The sequence below is a fragment of the Puma concolor genome, chromosome B1, assembly GCF_028749965.1.
Source record: "Puma concolor isolate L17-30 chromosome B1, mPumCon1.1.hap2, whole genome shotgun sequence".
Classification (NCBI taxonomy): domain Eukaryota; kingdom Metazoa; phylum Chordata; class Mammalia; order Carnivora; family Felidae; genus Puma; species Puma concolor.
The window spans coordinates 87,895,382-87,908,852 of NC_141670.1; the positions used below are offsets into that span (position 1 = coordinate 87,895,382).

The 13,471-nt window shown below is 41.9% G+C and overlaps 1 long non-coding RNA gene across 1 annotated transcript in view; it reads left to right on the forward strand.

The window, feature by feature from the left end:
- LOC147581751 (uncharacterized) overlaps window positions 1-13,006 on the forward strand; it is a 30,593-nt gene extending 17,587 nt beyond the window's left edge. The window contains exon 3 of the long non-coding RNA XR_015249742.1: window positions 12,764-13,006. This is a non-coding gene — a long non-coding RNA (uncharacterized LOC147581751). The remainder of the gene's footprint in view (window positions 1-12,763) is intronic.
- The last annotated feature ends 465 nt before the right edge of the window (window positions 13,007-13,471 follow it).

The following is a 13,471-nucleotide window of genomic DNA, read 5'->3' on the forward strand; positions in this document are numbered from 1 at the left end:
ATGACTGGTGAGGGACCCTTTATAAAAGTTTGTAAAATGCTGGAAAAAGCGTCCAGAAAAAAAGACACCATGCAAACATAAGGCACTGTTATCACTTGTTTGAAAGTGTGTTTTGTTACCGAATATTCTCCTCTGGTGACATATAGATCAGCATGGCTTATTATAAGCAAGACCATGTGTGGCTTCTCATATTCCCATCACTTGCCTGTAGAGGGTCCTAGCCTTACTGACTTTCCGAATCAGAACAAAACCATCCATAAAGCACGAGGAGGCAAACACTGAGGCTAGGGGGATTTGAGTATTCTTTATTTCCCCTACCAACAAGTGAAGAATCTAATGCCCTAATCCATCAGATCTCCCAGACAGAAGCCACAAATCTTTTTTGTTTTGTTCAGCATATTGCCACAGTGACAAGTTCATATTACACTCTGTCTGGAATCTCTCTTGTAACCTCCCCAATTCTCAACAAGTTCACAAAAAGGGCTGAAGCAAATAACCCTGGAATGCAGGTGACTGTTTATTTATGTATTTACCTTGTTACATACCAGTATATACCCAGGGCCCTTCCAGAAGAGCTTCATAAAAAATAATGGTAACTGACATTCATCACACGCTGAACTTCTCTTTCCATTTCCTGTGTCTTTAATAGATCCCTACAGAGGGTGGGGAAGAAAGCTCAGGCTATTGTCAGACAATTGTATTACTTCACTCTCTCCAAGCTCATCAAAAATTCTTTTGCTGCTGTTTGAGTGAAACGTATTTTTTGACAAAATGACATGGGTGTCATTTGTAGATATCTTTGCCAACATTCGACCACCATTTTCCTTGACCTCACATCATGCCAATCCATTCCTAACATGTGATGATTCTCCGGAGAGTGCCTTCTGGATCAGGGAAGAAGGCGGGGGATATAATAACACCTTTTTGCACTTAGCATCACTGCTCAGGAAACTTCGAAGCACTTAGCAGTGTAAGCTTTCTCCATTTCTCTGGTAAAAATAATGAAAAGTGCTTGGGTTTATGATGATAGGCTCTCTGTAAATTCTGATCAGGGTAGACAGATACATTTATGGGAAGAAAGTTTCTCTGTATAAGGGAACATTTCCAGTTCCTTTCTGCTGGGGGACTTGTTCCGTCTCCTTCCTCCTCTCCCTCTCTGCCTCCTTTTTTCTTGTTATCTCAAGATATTTCAAAACATAAAAATATTTTGAAAATTGATTACTGGATCATTTGGTTTGCTTCAATGTGACAACAGAGCAGTCTTCAGAGTGCTTGGAAGGTCTCAATTACAAACTCCCTTTCTTGGGTTTGGACATATTCAGTACCCAGGTTTAGTCATTCATTTCAAATATGGCCATGCATACAGATGGTCCCTGACCTATGATGGTTCCACTGACGATTTTTCAACTTTATGATGGGGTGTGGAAGTCCTGTGCATTCGGTTGACAGCCGTTCTTTGCATTTTGATCTTTTACCAGGCTGGTGTTACGCCCTGTGAAACTCTCTCGTGGTGCTGGGCAGTGGTGGTGAGCCATGGCTTCCAGTCAGCCATGCAAATGACTGGTACACTTGTAACCATTCTCTACCCACACAGCCGTTCTGTTTGCACTTTCCACACAGTATTCAGTAAATTACATGAGTTATTCAGCACTTGATTACAAAATAGGCTCGGTGTTGGAGGGTTTTGCCCAATCATAGGCTAATGGAAACGTTGTAAGCCCACTTAAGGTAGGCAAGGCCAAGCTGTGATGTTTGGTAGGTTACGTGCCATAAATACATTTTCGGCTTAATGGTGGGTTTATCGGGTTGATCCTAACAGAGTCTCTTCAGAGGCCAACCTCCCTTCCCTTCTTCCCCTCAACACTTCCCACTGCTTCCACAACCCTTCACAGAGCTCAGTCATTGCACTGGCCACTTATTATTATTATTATTATTATTATTATTATTTGGAACTGCCTGTATTACCTGGCATTGCCAGGGCAATTTTTAATTATTGTTAAAGTTTAAATGGGCAGACTAAAAATAAATATTTCAATTGTAGTGATTTAAAAAAATGATAAGAATGAATTCAGAGCCATACTAATTTCCCGCCTTGCAGTAAAGCTGCTTTTTATACTACATTTTAAAATTCTGTTAGTAGGAACACACAGAAATCAATATTGGTAGGGGATCCCCTTGTGGGAAGCAATTTGATAAAAAATCAGTGAGTGCAAACCTGAGTGCCTGCCTTGGTGGTTTGAGAGAACGTACTAGTTCACTCACACACTTGGCAGCATGTGGGGTGATCTGAGGGAATTCCTGGGTCCAGGGACCAGTTACCGATTTCTCTAGTCTGCATCCTTTTAAGATGTACTATGTGCGGCTCTGTTGCTATTTTCTAAATGTTCTGGATTCTGGATGATAAGGTCCTGACTTTATCATTTAAATTGCCAATCCTTTAGACTTTCTATTTTAGGGCTCGACAAGCCAGATGAGTTTCAGATCTTGAACAAATATTAAATTCAGAACAGTCGGGGCGCCTGGGTGGCGCAGTCGGTTAAGCGTCCGACTTCAGCCAGGTCACGATCTCGCGGTCCGCGAGTTCGAGCCCCGCGTCGGGCTCTGGGCTGATGGCTCGGAGCCTGGAGCCTGTTTCCGATTCTGTGTCTCCCTCTCTCTCTGCCCCTCCCCCGTTCATGCTCTGTCTCTCTCTGTCCCAAAAATAAATAAACGTTCAAAAAAAATTTTTTTTAAAATTCAGAACAGTCAATTTTGGGCTCACTCATTTGCAATCCTATTTGTATTTTCTCCCTGTGGCATGAATGGCATGGCTCTTCAGGTTGCCTCCAGATGGATCCCTTGGGTTGCTTCCACGGATGTCTCCTTGCACAGGGTTTCAGCTTCTGGGAGGATGCCACCCATCTCTGGGTGCTTAGGAGTGCACCTGCTGTTTGCCTCCCCTCCCTGGGGGTCCCCGTGTAGCCCCGAGTGGATACTTCTTGAAAGAGCCTGTCTCTTTTGATCAGCCCTCATGTTGTTTCCTCTTTCTTTTTCTTTTCTTTTTTTTTGTGTTTTGTGAAGCAATTATTATTTATTATTTTTAATTATTTATTATCATTTTTTTAAAAATTTACATCCAAATTAGTTAGCATACAGTGCAGCAATAATTTCAGGAGTAGATTCCTTGATGCCCCTTACCCATTTAGCTCATCTACCCTCCCATACCCCATCCGGTAACTCTCAGTTTGTTCTCCATATTTAAGAGTCTCTTATGTTTGTCCCCCTCCCTGTATTTATATTATTTTTGTTTCCCTTCCTTTATGTTCATCTGTTTTGTCTCTTAAAGTCCTCATATGAGTGAAGTCATATGATTTTTGTCTTTGACTAATTTCACTTAGCATAATACCCTCCAGTTCCATCCACGTAGTTGCAAATGGCAAGATTTCATTCTTTTTGATTGCCGGGTAATACTCCGTTGTATACATATACCACATCTTCTTTAACCATTCATCCATCGATGGACATTTGGGCTCTTTCCACACTTGGGCTGTTGTTGATAGTGCTGCTATAAACATTGGGGTGCATGTGTCCCTTTGCAACAGCACACCTGTATCCCTTGGATAAATGCCTAGGAGTGCAGTTGCTGGGTCTTAGGGTAGTTTTATTTTTAGTTTTTTGAGGAACCTCTGTACTGTTTTCCAGAGTGGCTGTCCCAGCTTGCATTCCCATGTTGTTACCTCTTTCTGTCATAAAAGACTGCTCAAACACCTATTCTATGTCAGATTTTGGACTAGACATTGAGGACACAACAGAGAAAAAGATTAGGACCTCTGGACTCAAAAAATTCTCAAATTTTCGTAGCTCTTGCTGATGAGGGTCTAGGATTTGTTTATCTTCAACATGACAATTTTTTTTCCTAGCATTATTTCTTATATGAATGCATGGGGGAAAAATAGAAAAATTAAAATGGACAACTGCAAAAAAAAATCATGAATATTTTGAGCCTTCTTTACCATCCCTAAAATTATAGTCACATTCAAAATACATAGACTTATAAATTTATACTTTCAGCACACTGTGTTACTCTGAACAAAATGATGTGCTGTAGTTACTTTGTATGTAGAGAAAAATAATTGTTGTTCCTTCCTACTCCTGGATATCCTTCCCCAAAGTGGATTTCATCTATGCCACATAGTCATACATGACACCGATTACTTTCATGCCAATAACAAAGAGACAACTAGAGACTAAGTTTTATTATATAGATTATTCATTTATGTGTTCTCTTCCTAGAGGGTGAGGATTCTGTTTTCACATTTGAGTAGCGAGAGCCTCCTGTAGTACCTAGAACATAGGAAGGATTTAATGAATGATTGCTGGATAAATAAATGAAGGCAGGCAGGATTATCTAGGAAGCTTAAAATAGGATGATCCTTTTCTTGACTGTAGTGTATGGGATGGAAAGAAAGGAATGAAAATAGAAAGCTAAGGGTCTCATATGCATATTGCATGATCATTGCACCCCTAGTTGTGCTAAGGACTTTGCATATGTGACATGCATGGGCTCTCATATTTAATTTCATGAAAGAAGAAGCATCAGTTTCATTTTACAAACAAGGAAACTGAAGCTTCGTGAGTTTATGAGACATGTTCAAGTCACACACAGCTGATTACCTGTCAAAGCCACCGCAGGAAACCAGGTCAGGAGGCAAGATTCACTTCAGATTTAGTGCTCTTAATTATTAAAATGTACTGTACCTTACAGACATTACATGTTTCAGTGCTTCGGTTTATGCAAACCTGCTGGTAGGGTCCCTCCCTGATCCCCTCCCCCCAGCACCCTCTGGCATATTTTGTGGTGTCCCCCGCCCTCCCCCATTCACCAGGATGCCGAGCCTGCAAATATTAGTGTTGGGTGAGAAAATATCAAGGTGTGAGTCTTCCTGGAAAGTCATATTTAGTTTGAGGAAAGGAAAGATGTAATTTGATGAATTCTCAATTTTATTTACTGTTAGGTTTTTTGTTTTTTTTTTCAACATCTGGTCATAGGTCTCTTTGTATTCAAACGCAAATCCTTAATGGTTAACTTGAAAATGAAGCTATTGCCTTATTTCAGCAGGATGGAGGGTATGTGGGTGTGGTGGGGTGGGGGGAGAGATAGGAGGTATGAAAGCTTTCTTTTGCTTGAGTGTAATATCAACCAAGTTTTTTTTTTTTTTAATGTTGGGTTTTAGAATAAAATCTTCTATTGATTTCTGAGAGTTTCTGCTGCTTCTTTGCTTTGAGCCTCATTCATTCATTCATTCATTCAAGGGTTACAGCATATATTCCTTAAATTCTGGATGATGGAAATAGTTGCCCTTTAAAAACAGGAGCCACTCTGGGTGCAGACTGATGTTTCCCTTCAAATATGGGTCAGAGAATTTTCTTCTTGAGGAAAGAGCCCCCTCCTACCTCCATCCAGTGCTTTTGACTTTGAAACACGTCAAGGTGAAGGGCAATAATTAGCATACTTACTTAAATCAGGTCTGGCTACTACTTTCTGAATGGGGTGGGGGATATTTCCTCTCTCACCCGTTTGGGGTGGGAAGGACAGCCTACAATGGATATCATCTGCTCCTTGATGTAAGGAAGGGAGGCTAAAAAAGGCATTAAAAACATCTCCCTTATTTCACTCCCCTCCTTGCGTCTGTCACAGACCCTGCCGGACTGACACAACATTACACAAATAACTCCTCTTCTTAAGTAGCGACGAGGCAGCAGTAGGCATTTTTTTCATTTAGAGTCTATCAACTGAGAATTGATAAAGTCATCACAGAACAACTGTAGTTTGACCCTGACCTGACAAAAGAGATCGAAAATGTCTCGTGTGGAGAGAAGCGAGGGGGCTGGGAATATCACTGGCTCAGAAAGGAGGGGCAAGTCGGTGAAGGGCTGACACCCAGGCACTCCGCCGAGTGTGTTTAATAACCGAAAAGTAAATAATGAAGGGGCAGTCAATAAACAATTGTGGTTTAATAAATTATTCATTTTAACAATACTTCCAGCGTTTGCCCAGAGAAGGCAGAACCGCCCGCGCGGTTTCTTCCAAACGGCTCGGCTGGTCTGAACCTGCCTGGATGCAGAGCTGTTCACATTCTGGACAGCAGAGGGCGCTCGCGTCACACCGAAGAAAGGGCGAGTCCAACCCCCTCCCGGTGCCTGTCTGCGCTCAGGAAAGAGACAGAGGAAGAGGTAGGGAAATGTCGAGAAGAGGAACAGAGGAAGATAGAAAATGAGTGGATAGGCATGGAAATGAAAAAAGGTATTTTTCACAGGTAGATCAAATCCAACCCTGTACTCAAGCGAGGCATGAGAAAAGAAACAGAGAAGAGTTGGTCTTTATTCCATGGTTAAAATGACTTATTTATTTGAAAACTATGGGATGACAGATTTGGAACAGTCAGGGCAAGGGCAAGGGGATATTTGAAAAATCCAACAGATTTATTTCCATCTTGAAAGCCGAACTCTGATTTTTCAGGAAATACTCTCAGGAATCAAGTGGTTCTCTTGGGCTTCACTGCCAGTGAACAATCAAAAATGCCATCCAGCTGCTGAGGGGCCCCAGGCCATTTGGAACAAAAACCTACCACACTTTATAGTATGCCCTGCATGGAAATGAATCCCTAATATCAGTCAAACTCTGTGTTCATTTTCTGTGCTCGTGGCGCTGCGCTACAGCCTTATTTTATTTATGAAACGGTGTTACATGAGGCAAGACTCCTCTTGTAGGTTGAGGAGGGCCATTGTACTCCCTGGGATATTTACTGTCTACCCAAGGCGCTGAGGTATAATCTGTCCTCTACAGTAATGCAGATGCTAAAGCGAATGGTATTTATTTATAATAACGCGCGAGGCAGCCCACGGGGAAGTGTCATCTTGTTTGTAATCAATCCCAGCGCCAGGCTGCTGTTACAGCACAATCAGGCTCTGCATTAAGTGACAAATTGGCTTCGTCTTCATATTCTGACTGTCATTTTTCTGCAGTGGAGATCCATCATCTCTGCTACAAGGCCTCGGAGCTCAGTACCGCACACAGACACACGTAAACGCATACCCTGTGACTGTGCTCGGGGGGGAAAAAACCCATCACTTCCCATATTCCCCCCCCCCCCCCCGCCCCGAGGAACCCCGTTTCCTACCACTGCCTGTGGTGAGCGCTAAGATGTGGAAAGGGCAGGCAACGTGCAAGAGTGTGCTTGCGGTGAGGTAGACATTGATGCATCTAGTGCAGGTGGGTCATTGTTGAACTAACATTGGTATTCTTTGATCGATTTCAGCTAGGAGCTTGGTGGGAGAGTGCATGTCTCATGCCACAAGACCAAGTATGCAAGAGTATTTCAAAGGAGACTTTTTCACTTTAATTTCAGATGAGGTCTTCTCTCACCTTGAGGCAGACAGACTCTTAAGGTAGTCACACTCTTATGACTCTCTCCCCTTGAGTGTGGGAAGGACGTGTGACTTGCTTCTAACCAATAGAATGTGGCAAAAGTGACAAGATGTATGAGATTACGTGTACATGATTACATGATCCTGTCACAGGATCCCGTTTTGCTGGAATCTCTCTTCCTGGCTGGCTTTAAAGAAGCAAGAAGCCATGTAGGGAAACCCCACGTGGCAAGGAAATGCAGTTGGCCTGTAGAAACCGAGGGCTGCCTGCCTTGGGATCCAGGCAAAAACTAAACCCCACTGGTCCTACAACCACAAGGAGCTGTATTTTGTCAACAACCTGAGTGAGACTGAAAGCAGATCCTTCCCCAACTGAGTCTCAGATGAGATTGCAGCCCAGTCGACACCTTGATTGTAGCCCTTCTGGGACTCTAAGCAGATGACCTGGCAGAGCCATGCTCAGGCTCCTGACCCACAGAAATTGTGAGATAACAACTGTATGTGTTTTTAAAGCTACTACCTTTGGGGTAACTGTTACACAGTAATAGATAATGACACTCAAAACTATATCCCCCTCACCCCCCCCCCCTTTTCCCCATCACTGTCCCATCAACCTGCCAAAAACTGAACTACTTCTAAAGCGAGCTGAATAAATGTTATTGCTTAATCAATATAAGCATACCTCGTTTTATTCTACTTTGCAGATATTGAGGTTTTTTTTTGTGTGTTTTTGTTTTGTTTTGTTTTGTTTTTTACAAATTGAAGGTCTGTGGCCACGCTGTGTCAAGCATGTATGTTGGTGCTATTTTTCCAACAGTACTTTCTCACTTCATGTTTCTGTGTCACATTTTGGTACTCCTTGCTTCATTTTAAACTTTTGCATCATTGTTATATTTGTTACGGTTATCCATCACTAGTGATTATGATTTGCTGAAAGCTCAAATGATGCTTAGCAGTTTTTAGCAATAAAGTATTTTTAATTAGGGTATATAAATTTTTTTTAGACACAAGGTACAATTAAAAGACTATAGTCTAGTGTAAACACAACTTATATAGGCACTGGGAAACCAAAAAATTCATTTGACTCACTCTACCGTGAGATTTGCTCCATTGAGGTGGTCTGGAATTGAAGCTGCAATCTCTCTGAGCTATGCCTGTATCCGCTTAGGTCTCTTTTTAAGTTTTAGTTTAAATTCCAGTTACGGTACGCCTGGGTGGCTCAGTCAGTTAGGTGTCCGACTCTTGGTTTCAGCTCAGATTATGATGTTGCAATTTTGGGAGTTCAAGCCCCTTGTCAGGCTCTGGTACTGGCAGCATGGAGCCTACTTGGAATTCTCTCTCTCTCTCTCTCTCTCTCTCTCTTTGTCTCTCTCAAAATAAATAAATAACCTTGAAAAAAATAAATTCCAGTTAGTTAACATACAGCGTAATATTAGATTCAGATATACAGTATAATGATTCAACACTTATCAATTTAGGTCTTAAAGGTAAATTTGCCAGACCATTTGGAATAGGACTTGCTTTCTACTTAGAATAAATCAGGGGCTCCTGGGTGGCTCAGTCGGTTAAGCATCCGACTTTGGCTCAGGTCATGATCTCACAGCTAGTGGGTTCGAGCCCCATGTCGGGCTCTGTGCTGACAGCTCAGAGCCTGGAGCCTGCTTTGGATTCTGTGTCTGCCTCTCTCTGTGTCCCTCCTCTGTTCATGCTCTGTCTGTCTGTCTCTTTCTCAAAAGTAAATAAGCATTAAAGAAATAGAATAAATCAAACGTTAGGTAGAAAGTGAAAATAAATTGCAATGAAACTGACATTATGTAGTTAACCAGTGACAAGTGTTAGGACTGGATCTGGTTGTAAATTAAATTATGGTTATTTGGTTAAAGGAAAGGTTCCCATAGAGCAGGCAAAAGTGGGGAATATGCAGGTTGGGTGCACTTGGTTCTTTTTCTAGTGTCTACTTTATGTTAAGTGATTGACGCATAATACAATTGAGAGTCTTGATTGATGCTGTAGGCACATGCAATAGTCCATCATTTACTGGAGAAAGACTACCCATAACAATGGAGGAGACAAAGAAGAGAAGTGGTAGGTGGTTCCAATCAATTAAGACACTGTAAAAAAAAGGTGACTAAGCTCAGCCAAGTCACTGGGAGTGGAGCACAAGGATTCTGAGAGCTGTCACACCTTCAAGGCAACTTCTACAAAACAGGGGTAAAGCACCACAAGGGCAAACCTACCTTTGCTTGGGTCATTCTTCTTTTCTGGAATGTTCTCACCGTATACCATACTATCCAGTTACTTTAAACCCAATCAGACATTAATATCCTCATGAAATCTCTCACCTAGGTTCTTCATTTCAAACCATAGAAACTCACTCAAATTGTCCTAAATAATAAAGAATGTTACTGAACATAAAGAATGGTTCATGTCACTGCGTTGTTTATAGGTAAGCTAGTCTTTGTGTGGGGTTGAGCTGGAGGTATCATCATCATCACAAAATCGTCAGGACACTGTTTTTTTTTTTTTTAATGTTTATTTAGTTTTGAAAGAGAGAGAGAGAGAGAGAGAGAGAGAGAGAGAACTAGCAGGGGAGGTGCAGAGAGAGAGGAGGACACAGGATCTGAAGCAGGCTCTATGCTGTCAGCAGAGAGCTGGATATGGGGCTTGAACTGAGCCACCCAGGTGCCTTGTTTTTTTTTTTTTTTAATTTTAAAGTTCTGTTTCCTTCTGGTTCTCCTCATGACAGCACAAATGACTTTACTTCGTACTTTTCAGAGGGAGAGAAAATACCTTTATCCTAAAGTTCCAAGTAAGGCACTAATCATTGATCTGATGGACGTGCTTAGCTGACTGTGCTCACCTCTGAGCCTGCCATTTTGACCAGGGGTTGGTAAATGCTGACTGGTGTGGACTACGCATGAGGCTCTGTCTCTGGGATAGAATCCCCTCCCCTAGAACCACATGAATTCCCAAAGAGAGACCAGCATCCACTCAACCTTTATTAACTCCAGCCCATCCTTGTTTCTCTACCTCTGAAATAAAAGCTTAAGAAGGATGTTGAATGAATGAACAAATAATGTTTTTGGCAAGATAGTATTATTACATATTTTATCTAGTTCCTCAATAAAGTTAGAATGTTTGTTTCCAATTTTGATCCTTCCACATTTCATGTGTGAATTGCAGGCCTTTCCTAATTAGAGTATATGCATATTGAAAGCGAGGACTACCCAGAACTCATTAAGTACTTGCCCACCATAACCAGTGGATGCAGGTCATTGGGTTGAGGCCTTGTTGACCATCCTCATACATTTTCATTGGTTATTCCCACTATCGCTTTGAAATTTTTGTTGTAGAAATGAATCTGATGGAACTCAAACATCATGTTTGCTTTTTTTTTTAAGTTTATTTATTTATTATTTGAGAGAAACAGAGACAGCGCAGGTGAGGGAGGGGTAGAGAGAGAGAGGGAGAGAGAGAGAGAGAATCCTAAGCAGGCTCAGCACTCCCAGCACAGAGCTCGACGTAGGGCTCAAACCCAGAACGGTGAGATCATGACCTGAGCCGAAACCAAGAGTCGGACGCTTAACTGACTTAGCCGGTGCCCCATCTTTGCTTTTTTATGTCATGCTTATTAAAAGATATTGAGAGACGACTGCAATCTCATTTTTGCATTCTTTCTGAACAAACAACTCCATTAATAGTTCCTTTGAAAAATAACGTAAGACAGTACAGATTGGTGGTTAAATTCTCAGGTTCTGGAACCAGACAGACCTGGGTTCCAATTCTGGCCTATCACTTCATGATTTTATTTCCTACCACAAGGTTTTATTTTCTCTAAGCCTCAGTGATCTTATTTTAAAAATAGGGGAAACAATAGAAATAGAAAAGAAAAAGGACAAATCATATGAAAAGAGAGCCCACCAAAAGGAGATATAAGAGTCCCTGCAATACGTGAAAAGATCTTGAACCTTACAAGAGAAAATTAAAGCTACGTGGAGATAACTATGTTTGTAACCCACCAGATTGGATGAACTCAAGGCTTTGACAATATCTCTCTTGTCAAGGCCAATGGGAAAACAGGCACCCATGTATCGTTAGTGCCCCTGGTGTATCTCCTATGGAGAGCAAATTGCCAGTACCTGTTTGCATTGCAAACCCATATATCCTTTGATCCAGCAATCCACTTTTGGGAATTTGTCGTGTAGATACTCTGGCATGCGTACGAAATGGTGTATGTTCAAAATCATTCACTGCAGTATTCTTCTTAGCGACAAAAGATGGGGCACAATTCCACTGGCTATTAACACGGAACTGGCTAAATCAATTGTCATGTGTCAATACAACAGGATGCTAAGCAATAGTGTGCTGCGGTATAAACGAAGAGGGAAGACTCTACGTATGGGAAGACTGACAAGTCTTTGGTTAAGTGGAAAATAAAACAAGGTGCACAACAGGATGTCGAGTGCATTACCTTTGGTGACAAACAAGGAGGAAAAAAATGGGTATTCATACGTGCTTGTATTTGCATGAAGGAACTCTGAAGGATATTCTCAGAATTTGAGAAAGTGGTTACCTTTTTTAGAGAGCCCAGCAGGGATGGGGTGGGAATAAAGATGCGTCACTCTGTACCTCTGAAGATTGTTTGATTTTTGCAGCCTGTAAATGTTCTACCTATTCACAAAAAAACCCAAAAACAAACCACAAACTGAAAAAAATTCTGAGCATTTCCAATGCTTTTCCCTCTCGCCTGTCTGGGGAGCAGTGGTTGCAACACTCCTGTGGACTCATTTATCATTTATACGGCACGTGTACTGCCTCTTGCCTTAGGCTGGAGGGGACAGCTTGTAATGGGAAAGAGCATGCCTGGAATTTGGGCTCAGTCAAACCTGGATTCCTGTTTTGGATCCATTGCCTACTAGCTGTGTGATCAAGGCAGATGATTCCGTCTCTCTGAGCTCTGTTTCTTCACTTGGAAAATGAGGATGCACTTCAATTTCCAAGGGTTTGAAGCATCAATCAGGTGTTAGTATCATGCTTAGCGCAGTGGATGGCAGTTACTAAATACTCCCTAAATGATGGCTAATATTAAACCATAAGCTCCACATGTCAGAGGCTTTTTGATTTGTGTTTTTATTTTGTTAGTTGCTCCCTTCAAATCGGTTTTGAGAATGTTTTGTGCAAAACTCAGAGGGCTAGTCATGAACATGACATGATGTGGATGGTGACATAACTTGCTGTTTCTTGAGGGATTGCAGGGAGACAAGTATTTTCATTTTTAACTCATAATTAAAAAGAATAAGTCCTCACCTAGGGCTGGAACACAAGGATAGAAATTGCTGCTTCTTTTTCCCCTCAGGGCATGACCTACCCTGCTTTCCAGCATCAGTAGGGAGTGACAGGACAGCTACTGTGAACTCAGATGCTCCCAGTGGGCTGGCTCCCGACAGGAGGGAGACGGTTGGAGGCTCAGCAGGCGAGCCTGAGGTGCAGGTAAGCGTTCTACAGACAATTCTTTTCACACTGATCCTGGGACCTGGGGAATATCATTAGTTTAACAAATAATTATGGGCGCCTAGCGTGTGTCTGGCAACCGGTTATGAATCTGGAGAAACAAAGACAAATGAGATTTGGTTTCTGATCGTAGGTAAAAGCAATCCTTAGAACAGGTATCCTTTGTTACTGTGCAGGTTTAAGTATGTGGATTTTCCTCAGCTCCTTTCTTATCCTTTTAATTTAGACATTTTAGATTTAGCGAGACCCTCCTATTTTCTGGCTCACCTAAATGTAAAACATTTAAGACCATTAACCTGACGGTTCAGATGCAAAGATATTCAGACAGGGAAGAACTTTGGGTGGCACAGGGGTACTTTTAGCTGACTCCATGCACAAGAGAAGTAACAGTAGGGCAGCCACATCCGAGAGCAGGGAGAATTTATTTGCATTCAACCCTCTGTGTCCATGCAGGGCCGGGAACCAGAGGCGTCATCAGCCTAGTGAGATGAGTTTGTGACTAGGATTCAGAGCTCCTGACCTCTCGCCCTCATGCTGACACTTAGGACCTTTT